Below are 25797 nucleotides of genomic sequence, written 5' to 3' on the forward strand. Positions count from 1 at the left end.
ATAACACAGGCCTACAATAGGTTATGGCGCACAGGTGGTGATGACAATAACACAAGCCTACAATAGGTTATGGCACACATGTGACAATAACAATACACACAAGCCTACAATAGGTTATGGCGCAAATGTGGCGATGACAATAACACAAGCCTGCAATAGGTTATGGCACACATGTGGTGATGACAATAACACAAGCCAACAATAGGTTAGGGCGCACATGTGGCGATGACAATAACACAAGCCTACAATAGGTTATGGTGCACATGTGGCGATGACAATAACACAAGCGTTCAACAGGTTATGGTGCACATGTGGCGATGACAATAACACAAGCCTACAATAGGTTATGGCGCACATGTGGCAATGACAATAACACAAGCCTACAATAGGTTATGGAGCACATGTGGCAATGACAATAACACAAGCCTACAATTGGTTATGGCGCACATGTGGCGATGACAATAATACAAGGCTGCAATAGGTTATGGCGCACATGTGGCGATGACAATAACACAAGCCTACAATAGGTTATGGTGCAAATGTGGCGATGACAATAACACAAGCCTACAATAGGTTATGGCGCACATGTGGCGATGACAATAACACAAACCTACAATAGGTTATGGTGCACATGTGATGATAACAATAACACAAGCCTACAATAGGTTATATTGCACATGTTGAGATGACAATAACACAAGCCTACAACAGGTTATGGTGCACATGTGGCGATGACAATAACACAAGCCTACAATAGGTTACATTACACATGTTGAGATGACAATAACACAAGCCTACAATAGGTTATGGCGCACATGTGTTGATGTCAATAACACAAGCATACAGTAGGTTATGGCGCACATGTGGCAATGACAATAACACAAGCCTACAATAGGTTATGGTGCACTTGTGGCGATGACAATAACACAAGCCTACAATAGGTTATGGCGCACATGTGGCGATGACAATAACACAAACCTACAATAGGTTATGGTGCACATGTGATGATAACAATAACACAAGCCTACAATAGGTTATAGCACACATGTGGTGATGACAATAACACAAGCCTACAATAGGTTATGGCGAACATGTGGCGATGACAATAACACAAGCCTACAATAGGTTATAGCACACATGTGGCGATGACAATAACAAAAGCCTACAATAGGTTATGGTGCACATGTGGCGATGACAATAACACAAGCCTACAATAGGTTATGGGGCACATGTGGCGATGACAATAACACAAGCCTACAATAGGTTATGGCACAAATGTGGCGGTGACATCAACACAAGCCTACAATAGGTTATGGCGGAAATGTGGCGATGACAATAACACAAGTATACAATAGGTTATGGTGCACAAGTGGTGATGACAATAACACAAGCCTACAATAGGTTATGGCGCACATGTGGCGATGACAATAACACAAGCCTACAATAGGTTATGGCGCACATGAGACGATGACAATAACACTAGCTTACAATAGGTTATGGACGGGTGCACATGTGGCGATTACAATAACACAAGCCTACAATAGGTTATGGTGCACATGTGGTGATGACAATAACACAAGCCTACAATAGGTTATGGTGCACATGTAGCGATGACAATAACACACGACTACAACAGGTTATGGCGCACATGTGTTCATGACAATAACAGAAACCTACAATAGGTTAAGGCGCACATGTGGCGATGACAATAACACAAGCCTACAATAGGTTATGGCGCACATGAGGGGATGACAATAACACAAGCCTACATTAGGTTATGGCGCACATGTGGGGATGACAATAACACAAGCCTATAATAGGTTATGGCGCACATGTGCTGATGACAATAACACAAGCCTACAATAGGTTATGGCGCACATGTGGCGATGACAATAACACAAGCCTGCAATAGGTTAGGGCGCACATGTGGCGATGACAATGACACAAGCCTGCAATAGGTTATGGCGCACATGTGGTGATGACAATAACACAAGCCTACAATAGGTTATGGCGCAGATGTGGCGATGACAATAACACAAGCCTACAATAGGTTATGGTGCACATTGGTCGATGACAATAACACAAGCCTAAAATAGGTTATGGCACACATGTGGCGATGACAATAACACAAGCCTACAATAGGTTATGGCACTCATGTGGGGATGGCAATAACACAAGCCTACAATAGGTTATGGTGCACATGTGGCAATGACAAAAACACAAGCCTACAATAGGTTAAGGCGCACATGTGGCGATGACAATAACACAAGCCTACAATAGGTTATGGCACACATGTGGCGATGACAATAACACAAGCATACAATAGTTTATGGCGCACATGTGGCAATGACAATAACACAAGCCTACAATAGGTTATGGCGCACATGTGGCGATGACAATAACACAAGCCTACAATAGGTTATGGCGCACATGTGGCGATGACAATAACACAAGCCTGCAATAGGTTATGGCGCACATGTGGCGATGACAATAACACAAGCCTGCAATAGTTTATGGTGCACATGTGGAGATGACAATAACACAAGCCTACAAAAGGTTATGGAGCATATGTGGCGATGACAATAACACAAGGCTACAATAGGTTATGATGCACATGTGGCGATGACAATAACACAAGCCTGCAATAGGTTATGGTGCACATGTGGCAATGACAATAACATAAGCCTACAATAGGTTATGGCGCACATGTGGCGATGACAATAACACAAGCCTACATTAGGATATGGCGCACATGTGGCGATGACAATAACACAAGCCTACAATACGTTATGGCACACATGTGGTACTGACAATAACACAAGTCTGCAATAGGTTATGGCGCACATGTGGTGATGACAATAACACAAGCCTACAATAGGTTATGGTGCACTTGTGGCGATGACAATAACACAGGCCTACAATAGGTTATGGCGCACAGGTGGTGATGACAATAACACAAGCCTACAATAGGTTATGGCACACATGTGACAATAACAACACACACAAGCCTACAATAGGTTATGGCGCAAATGTGGCGATGACAATAACACAAGCCTGCAATAGGTTATGGCACACATGTGGTGATGACAATAACACAAGCCAACAATAGGTTATGGCGCACATGTGGCGATGACAATAACACAAGCCTACAATAGGTTATGGTGCACTTGTGGCGATGACAATAACACAAGCCTACAATAGGTTATGGCACACATGTGGTGATGACAATAACACAAGCCTGCAATAGGTTATGGCGCACATGTGGTGATGACAATAACACAAGCCTACAATAGGTTATGGTGCTCTTGTGGCGCTGACAATAACACAAGCCTACAATAGGTTATGGCGCACATGTGTCGATGACAATAACACAAGCCTACAATAGGATATGGTGCAAATGTGGCAATGACAATAACACAAGCCTACAATAGGTTATGGCGCACATGTGGTGATGACAATAACACAAGCCTACAATAGGTTAGGGTGCACATGTGGCGATGACAATAACACAGGTCTTCAATAGGATATGGTGCAAATGTGGCGATGACAATAACACAAGCCTACAATAGGTTATGGTGCACATGTGGCGATGTCAATAACACAAGCCTACAATAGGTTATGGCGCACACGTGGTGATGACAATAACACAAGCCTACATTAGGTTATGGTGCACATGTGGTGATGACAATAACACAAGCCTACAATAGGTTATGGCGCACATGTGGCGATGACAATAACACAAGCCTGCAATAGGTTATGGCGCACATGTGGTGATGACAATAACACAAGCCTGCAATAGGTTATGTCGCACATGTGGTGATGACAATAATACAAGCCTAGAATAGGTTATAGCGCACATGTGGCGATGACAATAACACAACCTACAATAGGTTATGGCACAAATGTGGCGATGACAATAACACAAGCCTACAATAGGTTATGGCGCACATGTGGCGATGACAATAACACAAGCCTGCAATAGGTTATGGCACACATGTGGCGATGATAATATCACAAGCCTGCAATAGGTTATGATGCACATGTGGTGATGACAATAACACAAGCCTACAATAGGTTATGGCGCATATGTGGCGATGACAATAACACAAGACTAAAATAGGTTATGATGCACATGTGGCGATTACATTAACACAAGCCTGCAATAGGTTATGGTGCACATGTGGCGATGACAATAACATAAGCCTACAATAGGATATGGCGCACATGTGGCGATGACAATGACACAAGCCTACAATAGGTTATGGCACACATGTGGCGATGAAAATAACACAAGCCTACAAAAGGTTATGGCACACATGTGGGGATGACAATAACACAAGCCTACAATAGGTTATGGTGCACTTGTGGCGATGACAATAGCACAGGCCTACAATAGGTTATGGCGCACATGTGGTGATGACAATACCACAAGCCAACAATAGGTTATGGCACACATGTGACAGTAACAATAACACAAGCCTACAATAGGTTATGTCGCACATGTGGCGAGGACAATAACACAAGCCTACAATAAGTTATGGTGCACATGTGGCGATGACAATAACACAAACGTACATCAGGTTATGGTGCACATGTGGCGATGACATTAACACAAGCCTACAATAGATTATGGCGCACATGTGGCAATGACAATAACACAAGCCTACAATAGGTTATGGTGCACATGTGGCGATGACAATAACATAAGCCTACAATAGGTTATGGTGCACATGTGGTGATGACAATAACACAAGCCTACAACAGGTTATGGTGCACATGTGGTGATGACAATAACACAAGCCTACAAACGGTTATGGTGCACATGTGGCGATCACAATAACACAAGCCTACAATAGGTTATGGCGCACATGTGGCAATGACAATAACACAAGCCTACAAAAGGTTATGGAGCATATGTGGCGATGACAATAACACAAGGCTACAATAGGTTATGATGCACATGTGGCGATGACAATAACACAAGCCTGCAATAGGTTATGGTGCACATGTGGCAATGACAATAACATAAGCCTACAATAGGTTATGGTGCACATGTGGCGATGACAATAACACAAGCCTACAATAGGTTATGGCGCACATGTGGCGATGACAATGAAACAAGCCTACAATAGGTTATGGCACAAATGTGGCGATGACAATAACACAAGCCTACAATAGGTTATGGCGCACATGTGGCGATGACAATAACACAAGCCTGCAATAGGTTATGGCGCACATGTGGCGATGACAATAACACAAGCCTGCAATAGGTTATGATGCACATGTGGTGATAACAATAACACAAGCCTACAATAGGTTATGGCGCATATGTGGCGATGACAATAACACAAGACTAAAATAGGTTATGATGCACATGTGGTGATTACATTAACACAAGCCTGCAATATGTTATGGTGCACATGTGGCGATGACAATAACATAAGCCTACAATAGGATATGGCGCACATGTGGCGATGACAATGAAACAAGCCTACAATAGGTTATGGCACAAATGTGGCGATGACAATAACACAAGCCTACAATAGGTTATGGCGCACATGTGGCGATGACAATAACACAAGCCTGCAATAGGTTATGGCGCACATGTGGCGATGATAATAACACAAGCCTGCAATAGGTTATGATGCACATGTGGTGATGACAATAACACAAGCCTACAATAGGTTATGGCGCATATGTGGCGATGACAATAACACAAGACTAAAATAGGTTATGATGCACATATGGCGATTACATTAACACAAGCCTGCAATAGGTTATGGTGCACATGTGGCGATGACAATAACATAAGCCTACAATAGGATATGGCGCACATGTGGCGATGACAATGACACAAGCCTACAATAGGTTATGGCACACATGTGGCGATGAAAATAACACAAGCCTACAAAAGGTTATGGCACACATGTGGTGATGACAATAACACAAGCCTACAATAGGTTATGGTGCACTTGTGGCGATGACAATAACACAGGCCTACAATAGGTTATGGCGCACATGTGGTGATGACAATAACACAAGCCTACAATAGGTTATGGCACACATGTGACAGTAACAATAACACAAGCCTACAATAGGTTATGTCGCACATGTGGCGAGGACAATAACACAAGCCTACAATAAGTTATGGTGCACATGTGGCGATGACAATAACTCAAGCGTACAACACGTTATGGTGCACATGTGGCAATGACTATAACGAAAGCCTACAATAGATTATGGCGCACATGTGGCGATGACAATAACACAAGCCTACAATAGTTTATGGTGCCCATGTGGCGATGACAATAACACAAACGTACATCAGGTTATGGTGCACATGTGGCGATGACATTAACACAAGCCTACAATAGATTATGGCGCACATGTGGTAATGACAATAACACAAGCCTACAATAGGTTATGGTGCACATGTGGCGATGACAATAACACAAGCCTACAATAGGTTATGGTGCACATGTGGTGATGACAATAACACAAGCCTACAACAGGTTATGGTGCACATGTGGTGATGACAATAACACAAGCCTACAAACGGTTATGGTGCACATGTGGCGATCACAATAACACAAGCCTACAATAGGTTATGGCGCACATGTGGCAATGACAATAACACAAGCCTACAAAAGGTTATGGAGCATATGTGGCGATGACAATAACACAAGGCTACAATAGGTTATGATGCACATGTGGCGATGACAATAACACAAGCCTGCAATAGGTTATGGTGCACATGTGGCAATGACAATAACATAAGCCTACAATAGGTTATGGTGCACATGTGGCGATGACAATAACACAAGCCTACAATAGGTTATGGCGCACATGTGGCGATGACAATGAAACAAGCATACAATAGGTTATGGCACAAATGTGGCGATGACAATAACCCAAGCCTACAATAGGTTATGGCGCACATGTGGCGATGACAATAACACAAGCCTGCAATAGGTTATGGCGCACATGTGGCGATGACAATAACACAAGCCTGCAATAGGTTATGATGCACATGTGGTGATAACAATAACACAAGCCTACAATAGGTTATGGCGCATATGTGGCGATGACAATAACACAAGACTAAAATAGGTTATGATGCACATGTGGCGATTACATTAACACAAGCCTGCAATATGTTATGGTGCACATGTGGCGATGACAATAACATAAGCCTACAATAGGATATGGCGCACATGTGGCGATGACAATAACACAAGTCTACAATAGGTTATGGCACACATGTGGCGATGACAATAACACAAGCCTACAAAAGGTTATGGCACACATGTGGTGATGACAATAACACAAGCCTACAATAGGTTATGGTGCACTTGTGGCGATGACAATAACACAGGCCTACAATAGGTTATGGCGCACATGTGGTGATGACAATAACACAAGCCTACAATAGGTTATGGCACACATGTGACAGTAACAATAACACAAGCCTACAATAGGTTATGTCGCACATGTGGCGAGGACAATAACACAAGCCTACAATAAGTTATGGTGCACATGTGGCGATGACAATAACTCAAGCGTACAACAGGTTATGGTGCACATGTGGCAATGACTATAACAAAAGCCTACAATAGATTATGGCGCACATGTGGCGATGACAATAACACAAGCCTGCAATAGTTTATGGTGCCCATGTGGCGATGACAATAACATAAACGTACATCAGGTTATGGTGCACATGTGGCGATGACATTAACACAAGCCTACAATAGATTATGGCGCACATGTGGCAATGACAATAACACAAGCCTACAATAGGTTATGGTGCACATGTGGCGATGACAATAACACAAGCCTACAAGAGGTTATGGTGCACATGTGGCTATGACAATAACAAAAGCCTACAATATGTTATGGCACAAATGTGGCAATGACAATAACAAAAGCCTACAATAGGTTATGGTGCACATGTGGTGATGACAATAACACAAGCCTACAACAGGTTATGGTGCACATGTGGTGATGACAATAACACAAGCATACAAACGGTTATGGTGCACATGTGGCGATGACAATAACACAAGCCTACAATAGGTTATGGCGCACATGTGGCAATGACAATAAAACAAGCCTACAAAAGGTTATGGAGCATATGTGGCGATGACAATAACACAAGGCTACAATAGATTATGATGCACATGTGGCGATGACAATAACACAAGCCTGCAATAGGTTATGGTGCACATGTGGCAATGACAATAACATAAGCCAACAATAGGTTATGGCGCACATGTGGCAATGACAATAACATAAGCCTACAATAGGTTATGGCGCACATGTGGCGATGACAATAACACAAGCCTACAATAGGATATGGCGCACATGTGGCGATGACAATAACACAAGCCTACAATAGGTTATGGCACACAAGTGGTACTGACAATAACACAAGCCTGCAATAGGTTATGGCGCACATGTGGTGATGACAATACCACAAGCCTACAACAGGTTATGATGCACTTGTGGCGATGACAATAACACAGGCCTACAATAGGTTATGGCGCACATGTGGTGATGACAATAACACAAGCCTACAATAGGTTATGGCACCCATGTGACAATAACAATACACACAAGCCTACAATAGGTTATGGCGCACATGTGGCGATGACAATAACACAAGCCTGCAATAGGTTATGGCACACATGTGGCGATGACAATAACACAAGCCTACAATAGGTTATGGCGCACATGTGGCGATAACAATAACACAAGCCTACAATAGGTTATGGTGCACATGTGGCGATGACAATAACACAAGCGTACAACAGGTTATGGTGCACATGTGGCGATGACAATAACACAAGCCTACAATAGATTATGGCGCACATGTGGCGATGACAATAACACAAGCCTACAATAGTTTATGGTGCCCATGTGACGATGACAATAACACAAGCATACAACAGGTTATGGTGCACATGTGGCAATGACAATAACACAAGCCTACATTAGGTTATGGCGCACATGTGGCAATGACAATAACACAAGCCTACAATTGGTTATGGCGTACATGTGGCGATGACAATAATACAAGGCTGCAATAGGTTATGGCGCACATGTGGCGATGACAATAACACAAGCCTACAATAGGTTATGGTGCAAATGTGCCGATGACAATAACACAAGCCTACAATAGGTTATATTGCACATGTTGAGATGACAATAACACAAGCCTACAACAGGTTATGGTGCACATGTGGCGATGACAATAACACAAGCCTACAATAGGTTTTATTACACATGTTGAGATGACAATAACACAAGCCTACCATAGGTTATGGCGCACATGTGGCGATGACAATAACACAAGCGTACAACAGGTTATGGTGCACATGTGGCGATGACAATAACACAAGCCTAAAATAGGTTATGGCACACATGTGGCAATGACAATAACACAAGCCTACAATAGGTTATGGCGCACATGTGGCGATGACAATAATACAAGGCTGCAATAGGTTATGGTGCACATGTGACAATAACAATAACACAAGCCTGCAATACGTTATGGCGCACATGTATCGATGACAATAACACAAGCCTACAATAGGTTATGGCGCACATGTGGCGATGACAATAACACAAGCCTACAATAGGTTATGGCGCAAATGTGGTGATGACAATAACACAAGCCTACAATAGGTTATGGCGCAAATGTGGCGATGACAATAACACAAGCCTACAATAGGTTATGGCGCACATGTGGTGATGACAATAACACAAGCCTACAATAGGTTATTGTGCACATGTGGCTATGACAATAACACAAGCCTGCAATAGGATATGGCGCACATGTGGCGATGACAATAACACAAGCCTACAATAGGTTATGGCGCACATGTGGCGATGACAATAACACAAGCCTACAATAGGTTATGGCGCAAATGTGGCGATGACAATAACACAAGCCTACAATAGGTTATGGTGCAATTGTGGTGATGACAATAACACAATCCTGCAATAGGTTATGGTGCACATGTATATGACCAGAGCCGTAACTAGACTTTTTGGTGCCCTGTGCCAGAAAGAGTATTGGCGCCCCTCTCATTTTTCATAGGGACATAATGCACCCAAAAAAGGGGAATGGCCTCATGGGGAAGGGCCAGGGAAGAGATAGGGGAGGCCAGGAGATGCTGGGGATAAATAGGGACATAATATAGTGCACCTGAGAGAGGGCCATGGCCTGATGGGGAAGGGCCAGGGAAGAGATAGGGGAGGCCAGGAGATGCTGGGGATAAATAAGGACATAATATAGTGCACCTGAGAGAGGGCCATGGCCTCATGGGGAAGGGCCAGGGAAGAGATCGGGGAGGCCAGGAGATGCTGGGGATAAATAAGGACATAATATAGTGCACCTGAGAGAGGGCCATGTCCTCATGAGGAAGGGCCAGGGAAGAGATAGGGGAGGCCAGGAGATACTGGGGATAAATAGGGACATAATATAGTGCACCTGAGAGAGGGCCATGGCTTCATGGGGAAGGGCCAGGGAAGAGATAGGAGAGGCCGGGAGATGCTGGGGATAAATAGGGACATAATATAGTGCACCTGAGAAAGGGCCATGGCCTCATGGGGAAGGGCCAGGGAAGAGATAGTGGAGGCCAGGAGATGCTGGGGATAAATAGGGACATAATGTAGTGCACCTGAGAGAGGACCATGGCCTCAAGGGGAAGGGCCAGGGAAGAGATAGGGGAGGCCGGTAGATGCTGGGGATAAATAGGGACATAATATAGTGCACCTGAGAGAGGGCCAAGGCTTCATGGGGAAGGGCCAGGGAAGAGATAGGGGAGGGCAGGAGATGCTGGGGATAAATAGGGACATAATGTAGTGCACCTGAGAGAGGACCATGGCCTCAAGGGGAAGGGCCAGGGAAGAGATAGGGGAGGCCGGTAGATGCTGGGGATAAATAGGGACATAATATAGTGCACCTGAGAGAGGGCCAAGGCTTCATGGGGAAGGGCCAGGGAAGAGATAGGGGAGGCCAGGAGATGCTGGGGATAAATAGGGACATAATGTAGTGCACCTGAGAGAGGGCCATGGCCTCATGGCGAAGGGTCAGGGAAGAGATAGGAGAGGCCAGGAGATGCTGGGGATAAATAGGGACATAATATAGTGCACCTGAGAAAGGGCCATGGCCTCATGGGGAAGGGCCAGGGAAAAGATAGGGGAGGCCAGGAGATGCTGGGGATAAATAGGGACATAATATAGTGCACCTGAGAGAGGGCCATGGCCTAATGGGAAAGGGCCAGGGAAGAGATAGGAGAGGCCGGGAGATGCTGGGGATAAATAGGGACATAATATAGTGCACCTGGGAAAGGGCCATGGCCTCATGGGGAAGGGACAAGGAAGAGATAGTGGAGGCCAGGAGATGCTGGGGATAAATAGGGACATAATATAGTGCACCTGAGAGAGGACCATGGCCTCAAGGGGAAGGGCCAGGGAAGAGATAGGGGAGGCCGGTAGATGCTGGGGATAAATAGGGACATAATATAGTGCACCTGAGAGAGGGCCAAGGCTTCATGGGGAAGGGCCAGGGAAGAGATAGGGGAGGCCAGGAGATGCTGGGGATAAATAGGGACATAATATAGTGCACCGGAGAAAGGGCCATGGCCTCATGGCGAAGGGTCAGGGAAGAGATAGGAGAGGCCAGGAGATGCTGGGGATAAATAGGGACATAATATAGTGCACCTGAGAAAGGGCCATGGCCTCATGGGGAAGGGCCAGGGAAAAGATAGATGAGGCCAGGAGATGCTGGGGATGATATAGGAGGAAGCTACAAGCAAGAATGACAATAAACAGAAATTTGACAGGCCCAAACAGCGCCCCCTGACCTGTGGAACGGGGGGGGGGGTCATGACCACACCTCCTGGATTTGCCCACCTGCCCTTGGTATCACCCAGGCCCGTCTTACACCTCAACGACCCGGCATGCATAAGCCCCACATCAGTGTGCATCAGAGTAATGCTTCCATGTATACTGTATATAAATGGGAATTATACATAGGAATGCAGGGAGATGAGTCAATCACTTATACTGTATATACTCCTCTATGTCACGTAGCTCATTGCACATAGATGTTGTCAGACACATATCTGCATGCTACGTCCCTACAGGAAAACACATCTCCTGGTGCATAAACAGCAATAATCCGTGCGCAGGTAATAAATCTCACATTTCCATTCCCTTCATCACTTATGTTTTATGACGGTTCGAATTAATTTTAATTAAATTTAATTAGGTTTTAGATTGAGTGTCTGCTTTTAGCACCATGCCTGTATTAGCACTGGCGTTTCTCTCTACAATGTATTGTTTGTTTAATTATTATTGGATGCGGCTGAGTCCTGCGAGGGAGGAGGAGGCGGCAGTGGAAATTCGGGAGATAAGTAACTTTGTTCTATCGTCTATTAGCGAGTAAAAGTGGCTTAATAAAGTGCTGCTCTCATTCCCACTCATTGCAGTACACGTGACTCCATATTAGATGATGCCATCAGTGAGTTGCTGGTATAGTACCCAGAAAGACAATACTATGGTACACAAGTGGTATCAATCTCCTTGTGCTCTTCCTGCATTACATGACCTAGATTGTGCCACTAAAAAACACGCCACATGGTGGTACATGGGCCCCAGCCTGCATTGTCCGCACATATAAAGCAGCCACTGACTGACCAATTAGTTACACAGGAAGGACAGTGGTACCTAATAAATGACCCCCTCCGTGTAACATCTCCTGTCTGACATCAGAATATAATTTCCTATCGGCCAAAATGTTTCATCGCCTTTGGCTTTTTTGGCAGCATAACGTAAACAGTTGTTGTTCTCTATTTTCCCAACCAGTGGCTACAGGTGAAGTAATAAGAAGAAGCCAGGAAATATATATATATATATATATATACGCATACGTAGGTCACCCTGTGTAGGTGCCAAAGATTGTACAGTATGGCAGCTGCCGTCTCCCAGTAATGCATAGAACGTACAGTACTTTATATGTGCTGTACAGGATTTTTTTTTTAATGGAAGAAGGTAAGGCCCCCCACCAATATATTACCCCGTGAGGTCTTAATCCAGCTCTCAGTCTGAGCTGGTCAACTGCCTGTTCTCAGTGGCTTAGAGACAGTTTCTCTTCTGTACTAGAATGAAATCTCATTGGCAACCCCAAGGTGCGCCCATTCCGGGGGCCAGGAGTGAAGGACACATCCCGCTGTGTGAGGAGATGAGACACCAGCCAGACAGGCATAGGTCCCAGCTTTTATCTCATCGCTCTTATTAGGAAATAAAATGTTTCTATAAAATTTCATGGAGTGATCACATTTTTTTATTCCTTTGGAAATGGCAGATAATCTTCAGATGTTACATTGGCGTCTCAGGTCCATTTTAATTAAATTACTTTCGACTTCAAAGTATATGAAACTGGACAGGAAAACAGTTACACGAGTTACAGAATGACGTCAGATATTCTCCAGAACTCGCACATTACCATCCGATACATTTATTGTACTGCAACATTATTACAGGTCAATAAGGGATAAACCCTTTTATTACGGGCACAGAATAAATCTGGAATTTAGGATATATGTTTATATGTCTTTATACTAGGGGTGAGCGGGTTCGGATTTCTGAAATCCGAACCCCCCCGAGCCCCCCTGATCCGAGTCCGATCCGAGTCAGGCTCGACTTTTCCCGCCTGACTCGGATTCTGAAATCGAGGCAAAACGTCATCTTCCCGCCTTCCGAGTCTCGCGGGTTTTGGATCCTATATAAGGTACCCACGTCGGCGCCATTTTCTCACTCGGCTGTGGACAGTGAAGAGGGAGGGTGGGAGTTAGGGCTGTGTAGTGTAGTGTAGTGTAGTGCTGCTGTTGTCCACTACTTCAAAGTCCATAGGGGCTGGCTGTGTTGTGCTGTGCTGCTGTTGTTAATAGGGGCTGTGTCCACTACTTCAAAGTCCATAGGGGCTGGCTGGACTGTGTTGTGCAGTCAGTTCTCCATAGGGGCTGTGTCCACTCCAAAGTCCTGTGCAGTGGCCCAGTCCTAAAGAGGTGCTGTAGTGTTGTCCAGGGGGTGCTCTGTCCATCAGGGGTGCTCCCCCCAAGTGCTAAAAAAATAATATATTTTCTGTGTTTGTGAATTGTGTGCGCAGTAGCCGCACGTGCATCAACAAAGTAGTGCCAAGCGTGCGCCTGTGTCATAAGTAAAGGGCCGGCTGGCTTGACCATTAAAGGGTGCTGTAACCCCCGAAAGTACACTCCAGTCCAAACCAAAAAAAAAATTATTTTCTGTGTTTGTGAATTGTGTGCGCAGTAGCCGCACGTGCATCAACAAAGTAGTGCCAAACGTGCGCCTGTGTCATAAGTAAAGGGCCGGCTGGCTTGACCGTTAAGGGTGCTGTAACCCCCGAAAGTACACTCCAGTCCAAACCAAAAAAAAAATTATTTTCTGTGTTTGTGAATTGTGTGCGCAGTAGCCGCACGTGCATCAACAAAGTAGTGCCAAGCGTGCGCCTGTGTCATAAGTAAAGGGCCGGCTGGCTTGACCGTTAAGGGTGCTGTAACCCCCGAAAGTATACTCCAGTCCAAACCAAAAAAAAAATTATTTTCTGTGTTTGTGAATTGTGTGCGCAGTAGCCGCACGTGCATCAACAAAGTAGTGCCAAGCGTGCGCCTGTGTCATAAGTAAAGGGCCGGCTGGCTTGACCGTTAAAGGGTGCTGTAACCCCCAAAGTACACTCCAGTCCAAACCAAAAAAAAAATTATTTTCTGTGTTTGTGAATTGTGTGCGCAGTAGCCGCACGTGCATCAACAAAGTAGTGCCAAGCGTGCGCCTGTGTCATAAGTAAAGGGCCGGCTGGCTTGACCGTTAAGGGTGCTGTAACCCCCGAAAGTACACTCCAGTCCAAACCAAAAAAAAATTATTTTCTGTGTTTGTGAATTGTGTGCGCAGTAGCCGCACGTGCATCAACAAAGTAGTGCCAAGCGTGCGCCTGTGTCATAAGTAAAGGGCCGGCTGGCTTGACCGTTAAGGGTGCTGTAACCCCCGAAAGTACACTCCAGTCCAAACCAAAAAAAAAATTATTTTCTGTGTTTGTGAATTTTGTGCGCAGTAGCCGCACGTGCATCAACAAAGGAGCAGCGCCAAGCGTGCACCTGTGTCCCATAAGTAAAGAGCCGGCTGGCTCATTTCTTAAAGGCTGGTGTAACCCACAAAGTGCACTACTCTCCAGCAAAAATAAAGAAATATTTTCTGTGTTTAGCCGCACGTATATATCAAATCGATCTAACATAAATGGAGGACCAAACTTTCTCCGATAAAAATAAAATCGAGAAAGATCAAGAACCACTTCCTCCTAGTGCTGAAGCTGCTGCCACTAGTCATGACATAGACGATAACATGCCATCAACGTCGTCTGCCAAGGCCGATGCCCAATGTCATAATAGAGGGCACATACAATCCCAAATGACAAAGTTCAGGAAAATGATCTTGAAAAAAACATTTAAATCAGCTGAAGATAAACGTAAACTTGCCAATATGCCATTTACAACACGGAGTGGCAAGGAACGGCTAAGGTCGATCCCTAGTATGTTCATGACTAGTGGTTCAGCTTCACATGACGATGGAAGCCCTCCTCCCACTAAAAAAATCAAAAGAGTTAAGCTGGCAAAAGCACAGCGAAGAACTGTGCTTTCTAAGAAGATATCACAAATCCCCAAGGAGAGTCCAAGTGTGGTGGTGGTTGCGATGCCCGACCTTCCCAGCACTGGACGGGAAGAGGTGGCTCTTTCCACCATTTGCACGCCCCCTGCAAGTGCTGAAAGGAGCACCCACAGTCCACTTGCTGATATGCAAATTGAAGATGTCACTGTTGAAGTACAACAGGATGAGGATACTGGTGTAGCTGGCGCTGAGGAGGAAGTTGGCAAGGAGGATTCTGATGGTGATGTGGTTTGTTTAAATCAGGCTCCGGGGGAGACAGTTGTTGTCCGTGGGATGAAAAAGCCCATCACGGTCATGCCTGGGCAGAAGACCAAACATTCCACCTCTTTGGTCTGGCAATATTTCTATCCAAATCCGGACAACAACTGTCTTGCCATATGTACCTTATGTAAAGGTGGAATAAGTAGGGGTAGGGACGTTAACCACCTAGGAACATCCTCCCTTATACGGCACCTGCAGCGCATTCATAATAAGTTACTGTCAAGTTCAGAAACTTTGGCTAAGACCGTAAGCAGTCCAGGGACACCTAAATCCCGTTGTCCTGTTGTATCCAAGCGCCTGCAAACCACACCGTCAACTCCCTCCTCGTCAATTTCCTCCTTAGTCAGGATCGGAAGTAGTCCTGCAGGCCATGTCACTGGCATGACTGACTCTCCTATCCCGGATTCCTCCGGAGGATCCTGCATTGCTACGCCTCCTGCTGCCGCTGCTGCCGCTGCTGCTGGGAGTCGTTCATCATCCCAGAGAGGAAGTAGGAACACCACTACTTTTACTAAACAATTGACCCTCCAACAGTCCTTAGCGAGGAGGATGAAGTACGACAGCAGTCATCCTGAAGCAAAACGTATAACTGAGGCCTTGACTGCTATGTTGGTGTTAGACGTGCGTCCGGTATCTGCCATTAGTGCAGTGGGATTTAGACAATTGCTGGAGGTAGTGTGTCCCCGGTTCCAAATCCCGTCTAGATTCCACTTCACTAGGCAGGCGATACCGAGACTGTACAGAAACGTCAGAAAAAGTGTCCTCAGTGTCCTGAAAAATGCCGTTGTACCCAATGTCCACTTAACCACGGACATGTGGACAAGTGGAACAGGGCAGACTAAGGACTATATGACTGTGACAGCCCACTGGGTAGATGTATCACCTTACGCAGCAACAGCAGCAGCGTTACCAGTCGCAGCATCTCAGAAACGCCAGCTCGTTCCAAGGCAGACTACGCTGTGTATCACCGGTTTCAGTAAGAGGCACACCGCCGACAACCTCTTAGAGAAACTGAGGGAAATCATCGCCCAGTGGCTTACCCCACTTAGACTCTCCTGGGGATTTGTGATATCTGACAACGCCACCAATATTGTGCGGGCATTACATCTGGGCAAATTCCAGCACGTCCCATGTTTTGCTCACACAATAAACTTGGTGGTTCAGAATTTTCTGAAAAGCGACAGGGGCGTGCAGGAGACCCTTTGGGTGGCCCGAAAAATTTCAGGCCACTTTCGCTGTTCAGCGACTGCGTGCCGAAGACTGGAGCACCAGCAAACACTTTTGAACCTGCCTCGCCATCACCTGAAGCAAGAGGTTGTGACGCGGTGGAACTCAACCCTCTATATGCTTCAGAGGATGGAGGAGCAGCAAAAGGCCATTCAAGCCTATACATCCACCTATGACATAGGCAAAGGAGGGGGTATGCACCTGACTCAAGCGCAGTGGAGAATGATTTCCGTGTTGTGCAAGGTTCTCCAGCCCTTCGAACTTGCCACACGTGAAGTCAGTTCAGACACTGCCAGCTTGAGTCAGGTCATTCCCCTCATCAGGCTTTTGCAGAAGCAGCTGGAGAAAGTGAAGGAGGAGCTAAGACGGAGCGATTCCGCTCGGCATGTGGGACTTGTGGATGAAGCCCTTCATTCGCTTTGCCAGGATTCCAGGGTGGTCAATCTGTTGAAATCAGACCACTACATTTTGGCCACCGTGCTCGATCCTAGATTTAAAGCCTATGTGGTGTCTCTCTTTCCGGCCGACACAAGCCTGCAGAGGTGCAAAGACCTGCTGGGGAACACACTGTCAGCTGAAGCGGAACGTGACACGTCAACAGCTCCTTCTTCATTTTCTCCCGCAACTGGGGCTGCCAGGAAAAAACGTAGGTATCCTAAGCAACCCGCTGGCGGTGATGCAGGGCAGGCAGGACCAAGTTTGGACATCTGGTCCGGACTGAAGGACCTGGCAACAATTTCTGACATGTCTACTGTCACTGCATATGATACTGTCACCATTGACAGAATGGTGGAGGATTACATCGGTGACAGCATCCAAGTAGGCATGTCAGACAGTCCATACCTGTACTGGCAGGAAAAAGAGGCAATTTGGAGGCCCCTGTACAAACTGGCTCTATTTTACCTGAGTTGCCCCCCCTCCAGTGTGTACTCCGAAAGAGTGTTTAGTGCAGCCGGGAACCTTGTCAGCGAAAGGCGTAGGAGGTTGCTTCCACAGAATGTGGAGAAGATGATGTTCATCAAAGTGAATTATCAGCTCTTCCAGGGAGACCAGCCTCCAGAACGTATAGAGGGACCTGTGGTGGTGGATTCAAGTGGGGACGAGTTAATACTTTGTGAGGATGAGGATGTACACACTGAAGAGGGTGAGGAATCGGAGGAGGATGAGGATGACATCTTGCCTCCGTAGAGCTAGTTTGTGCAGGGACACATTAATTGCCAGCTTGTTTTGTGGGGGCCCAAACGAACCAATCATTTCAGCCACAGTTGTGTGGCAGACCCTGGCGCTGAAATGATTGGTTTGTTAAAGTGTGCATGTCCTGTTTATACAACATAAGGGTGGGTGGGAGGGCCCAAGGACAATTCCATCTTGCACCTCTTTTTTTTCTTTGCATTATGTACAGTTTGGGGCCTAGTTTTTCAAACTGCCATCCTGTCTGCCACTGCAGTATCACGCCTAGATGGGTCACGTGTTTGTGCCGTCCACTCGTGTCGCTTAGCATAGTCATCCAGCTACCTCGGTGCAACCTTTTGGACATAAAAACACTATTGTGAGGTGTGAGGTGTTCAGAATAGACTGGAAATGAGTGGAAATTAATGTTACTGAGGTTAATAATAGCATAGGAGCAGAAAAACCTACAAATTCTGTGATTTTAGCTGTTTTTATGCTTTTTTTAAAAAAAATACAGATCCAAAACACAAAACCCAGAACCCAAAACACGGAAGGGTGGTTTTGGCAAAACCAATCCAGATCCAAAACACGAAGAAAGATCCAGATCCAAAACCAAAACACAAAACACGAAAAGTGGCCGGTGCACACCCCTACTTTATACTATATAGGGATTATAGGACAATTGTATATGGTAGTGTGCGGCAGCATAGAGGACAGTGGGAATAACAGTCCGTCACAGCAACCTGAGCCAAGGTTACAGGCACTGGCCTCAGTTGCCTAGTGGCTAATTCAATCCTTGGGCCGTATTCAATTAGTCTCGCACCCGCGATACTTTTTCACATGACGCACTCTTTGCCGACTTTGCGTGTTTTAGCCAGGTAAACTTATCGTGCGCGCCCCAGCTACTCGCTGTATTCAATTCCAAAGGATGCGAAAAAGTCCTGTCAGAAATGGGGAAATCAGCCTGACACCCCCAAAAGATGCACTAACATTGGGGATCAGTATAGATGTCCCCGATTAGCCCCCCTGGGGCTATTTGGGGTACTTAAGTGCTTTCAATTGCCTCTATATAGCGTATTTGCACAAGTGGTGAAGAATAGCATTAAGCAGTTTTTTTTCTCTGGAAAATAAGTAGTCCTGTCAAATTTGGGGTACTTGGGGTACTTGGGCGCAAGCATGGTTTAAATTCGCTAAAGTGAAGTTTTAAGTGCCGACAAAAACGCACCTAAAGCAAGCAATCAAAAAAACACCTCATCCCTACTTGCAGACCCCCCCTAAGGTGTATTTTGCTAGTTTTTAAGTTTGTACCCCCACTTTGCACTTTTTTGCCCCCTTTTTCTAAGTAATTTTTTGGGGTGTTGTTCGATTTTTTTTCAGGTTTTCTTGATGCAGTTATCCTTTGGGGGTGGCTGTCCCAAGGGTGCTGAGTGGTTTCCCCACCTTTGCACCCGAAAATAGCGATTTTGCACTTTTTTACCGACACCTACTCATATTCGAATCTTTTTAGCCTATTACATTGCATTGCGTTTTTGCGTACGCGAAAAGTGTCTGCAATTGAAAACGGTGATACTTTTTCGCGGATTGGGACTTTTTGCCGGCAATTGAATACGGCCCTTTGTCTTGTCCACATAGATGGATAGTAGTCCTGCTTGAACTGTATCATTTTCCAACCAGTTTAAGGGGCCTATTTATCAAATCCATATTTCAGAAAATAATGAAGGAACTATAGTTTCTGTATAGTGTATGTATCCCCGCTATGTACTAATAGACAAATACAGGAAAGTTCACTGAAGCCCCCTAGAAAGGCAAATTAGCGCAGCAGTCCCCATTATTATCAATGGGGGGCTATGGTCTGACACGGTGCACAATGCACGGAGTACAGGCCATGTGCTTAGATCACCAGGAAACCATATTGCAATGCCGATAATTATATACTGGGGGCGGGATGTACTAAAGGAAAAATGTGGTAAAAAAACAGTTTTCGGGGTTTTTTACGCATTTCCATATGTACTAAGCCCCCGTCGCCCTATTATCGGTGCGGAGGGTAACGCCCAAACACCTGGCATTACCCTATAGACACCTATGGGCTTCTTACAGCACCCCACACTTGACGCTTCGCCGCAGCCCCGCAGTCGCTCAGCCCTGGCCCTCGCTCACCTGAGTGTCCTGTGTGCCGGCCCGCGCTCCTCCTGGGTCCTCGGCCTCCTCCTAATCTTCCGGCTGCAGGGAGGAGGAGGAGGAGGAGGAGCCCGGGGCTTCCTGCACATGTGACCAGCAGGAAGCTCCCGGGCTCGGAGGGGGCGGAGTCCCACGGAGTCCCTGTCACCCGGCGTCGGCTGCTTCACATAGGGCTGATCTTATCGCAAGAGCTGTCCTTTGCGATACTAATCCCATATGTTAGTACATATGCCATTAGTAAGGTTGCAGTGACTGGCGGAATGGTCACAGCAACCTTAGTACATCCCGCCCTGGTCCCTGCAGGACTGACGGCTTGTAGCGTATTTACTCCACATTCCCAGCATACTCCCTGCAATCTCTCCCTCCGGAACTCAGCTAAATGGGTGCATTAATGCGCTACAATCAGAGCCTGATTAAGATCTCATGGGGCCCTATGAAAAAGCTGGTTTGGGGCCATTTCCCGCCGCCAGTATAAAAACAACAGCAACAAAAAAATAACGGGGTTATAGGAATCGGGGCACTAGGCTGGAGCCAAGGATGCCTGATGAATTATCCAGCTCTAGCAACAATTAATGCGATAAACCAACTTGTGGCTCAGACTGACTGTTCTACTGTAGATTAATGTCTTTGGCAGCTACGTCACGTTTCCTCTCCGCCATTTTCTGCGCTCTCTCAAGAGGCGCCTTACATAGATGCAGATAGAGAGATTGCAGAAACAAATTAGCCGTAATTATAAAACCTGATTTATAGTACATTGGGGTTCCACCTTTGGCCAACTTCTATTTGTCCTGTACTTAAACCATTACTAAATCTGAAACAAAATAAAAGTGTTTCCTGGTATTTAGTAACCATTTGTATTCAGGGCCCTGAGAGGGAGTTCAGACCCCGATGCAACGACTTCTGGTAATAGTGCACCCAGGGAAGGAGGGGGAGGGGGATGGTGCAGGCCAATAGGAGGCGCTTTGCAGCCAATGGACCAATTACTGTGTGTGTAGGACTCACCTCATTGGCCCTGATCATGTCTCTGGTTTAAATGCAACTACAGATTCCTCCTTTATGATAGCGAAGCTTCGGTAAATAAAACAGGAATCGGCCAGAAAGCAATTTGTTATTTTAAAAGATGTGAAAGGGAGGTATGTACTACACGCTGCTGTAATAAGTAATAGTCGCTTGCTGGAGGGGAATTCCTTTATTGCGTGGCATTGGTAAGAATAAGCCCTCTACTGGCACCGTTTTGATCACATATCAAATACTTTCAATTCTGACTGCACCTTAGGTGCTGGGCTGCAATTTGGATTTCACCCCATGGGATCAGGGTGAGGTCTCAGGTGCGTCCTTTCTCTGCGCTAAATTACCTGAGAGACCCTGAATGAGGCGACTCATCTTCCTCATCCCTGACTCCTCACTGCAATCCACAGATTAAGGTTTTATAACAGTGGTTCCCAAACTCTGCCCTCAAAGTGCCATGACAGTCCAGGTTTTAAGGATATCCATGGTTGAGCACAGATAGTTACATCAAATTGACAGAGGTTTTGTCACCTGTGGACAAAAACCATCCTTAAAACCAGGACTGTTAGAGTGGCTTGAGGAGTTTGGGAACCTCAGGTAGAAGAAGATAGTGTAAATAGAGAGGTACGCGGACCCTCGACTTTTGGTTTTAGTCCTAAACCATCGTTGTGTTTCAGTTTTGGCAAAATCACCCTCAAGTGTTTTAGTTTGGTTTTGGTTTTGATTCCCTTACAAATTGATGAAAACAGGTAAAATTATGTAGATTGGGCCTGTTCCTACAGTATTAGTAACATCAATAACCTTCATTTCCAGTCATTTCCAGTAATGAATTCCAACCATCTCACAGCACCTGAAATCACGAGGCAGGAACTTGCATGGCAATCCAACATACGTACATGAGATCCGGTTATAGATCAGAGTTCCAAACTTGGCAAGAAGACCCGAGTCAGAACTTGGTTCCAGTCCAGTGCGGGTGTGTTTGGTTTTCAGGTGAAAACCGAATCGCTCATCTGTAGTTTTAAATTGTTCACACCTCCAAATAACAAGACATCTGGAACCTCCATGACAGCATTTATTTATTGTTTCACGGTGTAAGCGGATCAGTCACAGGAAAACGAGCATCATTGCACATTATACCACTTGTCACAATAAACAGAGGTGATAGTGTACCTGAGGGACAGAGGTTCAATCAATCTCCAAATGTATTTCTTTAGAAACCAAATGTCAGTGTATCACACAACCCCCAGCAGAGGGCGCCAGCAAGCAGCAAACTTCACCCAACTCAAAGCATCGGAGTTTATTAACCCTTTACCCCTGGAGGCCCTACCAGCCTGCAACTTTGAATTACATTACAGGCTCCGATGGGAGTTAAAGGAATTAATGCTTCAGATGGTGATTGCTGGAGATTTTAACATATCTTGACTCAATGTTCATGGGCAGAATTCATTCCAATCTGTGGGACAAGGGTTTATTTAAGGGGAACTTGAGCAGCCTGAACCAGTGCTTCACTGGACTTCATTTGGACTAAAGCCCTTCTCATCTGTTCTCATTTCTAGATGTCACATATGTTTCCACTGAGTGACGGCCAACCCTGCTATAATTCTGATTTAGCGGACGAGGTTATACACTGAGGGTCTGCACTGGGCTCGTCCCCTCCAGAAACTCAGAGTTAGAAGAGCGAGTTTATTTTTCTGCAAGAGATCTGTGGTTCACGTGGATGTGAGGTCTGATGATAAAACATGTATGCCGGCGTCTTATTAAAAATGGGACCTAGATCTACTGCCCCCCCCCCCCCCACAAGTACTGTAGAAATGTGCAAATACCTGTAGAGTGATCATGAGATCTTAATGACTGTGTGCAAGAATGATCCACAATCTATATACCAATAGCAGTACTTAGGTTGTCTCACTCACCAGTCACAGAACCTACAGTATGTGAGCCTGATTCAGAGGTGCCCGCAATTCGCACGCAATTCAATCTTCATGTAGTTGAGAAATTTTTTTGCAACTACGCCAGCGCAAAACGTTCCCGAAATCCCCACGGTGCGCGCGTTGCACAGAGTGTACCCACAGAGATGCTCTTGCGATCAGGAGAGTCAGTAGCAGATATGGGGCGGCAAAGTGATGGGTGATCCTGAGCGCTGCCTGGGAGGCGGCCTGAAGTGATCATTAAAAAAAAAAAATCAGTTTCGTGGGCGTGTTATGGGAGTGCCACGAGAGTCAGTGATAGCGGCAGCGTTCTTAGATGCACAGCCGCAGCCATAGAGGCCATGGTCAGACGGAGACACTGCATAGGGCTGGTGCACGTGAGGATGGTGCACATGATTGTGCGCCGATGGTGGCGTGTCTGGAATCACCAGCAGTGTTACAGCGTGCGAGATGCAGTAAGTGGGCATCTCAGGGCTTGCTTGCCGGCTACTACACCAAGGGAAGGTTGATACTAGCATTTGCATATTATCGCATGGGTGTAACAGGATGTAGTTACTAAACCGGTGGGTGAGATGCTGCCGGTCTGTGTCCCGACAGCTAAAGCCTGACGGGGGACTTAAGATAGGCATCGAAATACTGATGCCTATCTTAATCCCAACGCCGGAATGCAAAAGGGGCCGGACCGAACAAGGTAAGTCCGGGGCATCTTAGTACTTAGCCATGGGGGGGGAGGGTTGGGTTTAGGCACTCCCGGGGGTATTTAGGCTTATGTACCCCCCTGGGGAGGGTTAGAGTTAGGCTAGAGGGAAGGGGGTTAGGGTTAGGCGCCACTGGGGGGAGGTTAGGGTTAGGCACCCCCCAGGAGGGTTAGGTTTAGTGTGCGGGAAGGGAAGGTTAGGATTAGGCACCCCCAGGGGGGACTTAGGGTTAAGCACCACCCCGGGAGTGTTAGGGTTAGGCACCACTAAAGGAGGGTTAGGGCACTTACCAGCCGTAGTTGGGATCTTGTCCTGTTGGGCTTCTCCAGTCGGGATTTTAAACAGCTGCTGGTATTTCATACCCATACCTGGTGTAACTACCATAGGTGCATGGGGTGCAGCTGCTATGGGGCCCAGAGCTAAGGGGGGCCTATCTTCCTTGTAAAATTTACATGTGTTATATATATTTATCACCATTGGGTGGTACATAGAGGCCCTTACAAGATTTTCGCTATGGTGCCTTCAAATACCTAGTTACGACCCTAATTATATCGCAGCTGCAACTCTGGCAAGCGATGCACCAGCGAACATAGCAACATTTGTTGGAAATGATGTGTGTGCAGGAGCTGATATTGCAGAGTTATATAGGCACACACCAGCGGATGACTCTCACTATGAACAGCCCAGTTACTTAACCAGTGGTGTTGGTTTAGTGAAAGATAGTAGGTACAACCGTACTCACTGTTACATGTACACTCACAGCTCACAGCCGGTGAGAATCCTGCACATGGTGCAAAACATTCCTCTTTGCGATATGGTCACTTTTTGGACAATATTACCAGGCACTGATTAAGGATTCCAGATGCCCTAGGCTATCACACTTGCAGTGCCCCCTGTATTGCAGCAAAACAAAGAGCACAGTGCGTACAGTATGTGTGCTCAGGAATTCGCCATTCACACTGCGCATGTGCAGTGAACGAAGGTAATTCAATTGCCATTCTTGATCTTGGCATCTAATGATGTCTGCGGAGTGTAAAGGAGACTTTGGCTTCTGGGGAATGCGTGGAAGATTGTACAGATAATGGCATGCAGCTCCACAGTCTGTAACACAATGTATATAAAGGTTATAGCAATAAGGTACATGGTTACATCGGCACAGCCATCGGATAGTCACTTTCAGAACTTCCCTCAACACTGCCTGGATAACCAGCTTCTTTAATTAATCTGTGCGACCACTACCCACTTATAACTAATTACTAGAGATACTAAAACAAGAAATTAACCAGCGCTATAACGGATGGACGGTTTCATGGAAAAATAAATTCAAATAAATAAATTTATTTAAAAAGGCACAAATGCAACATTCAAAAAAAATATATAGCAGCAATGTAGGGGGTGCCAATCAGTAGAGTGTCATTTTATTTTGTATAAAAAAAAAAGTTTTACTAGGCAAAGAAGTGCGCCAATGTAGGCATAAAATTCACCATAAACCTTTTATGGTGTAATAAAATTTTATTTATTTTTATAATAAAAGGATAAATGTACAAAAATGAAAAATACCAATATTGAAACAGCAC

Source organism: Taudactylus pleione, unplaced genomic scaffold, assembly GCF_031769625.1.
Source record: "Taudactylus pleione unplaced genomic scaffold, aTauple2 ptg000337l, whole genome shotgun sequence".
Classification (NCBI taxonomy): Eukaryota; Metazoa; Chordata; class Amphibia; order Anura; family Myobatrachidae; genus Taudactylus; species Taudactylus pleione.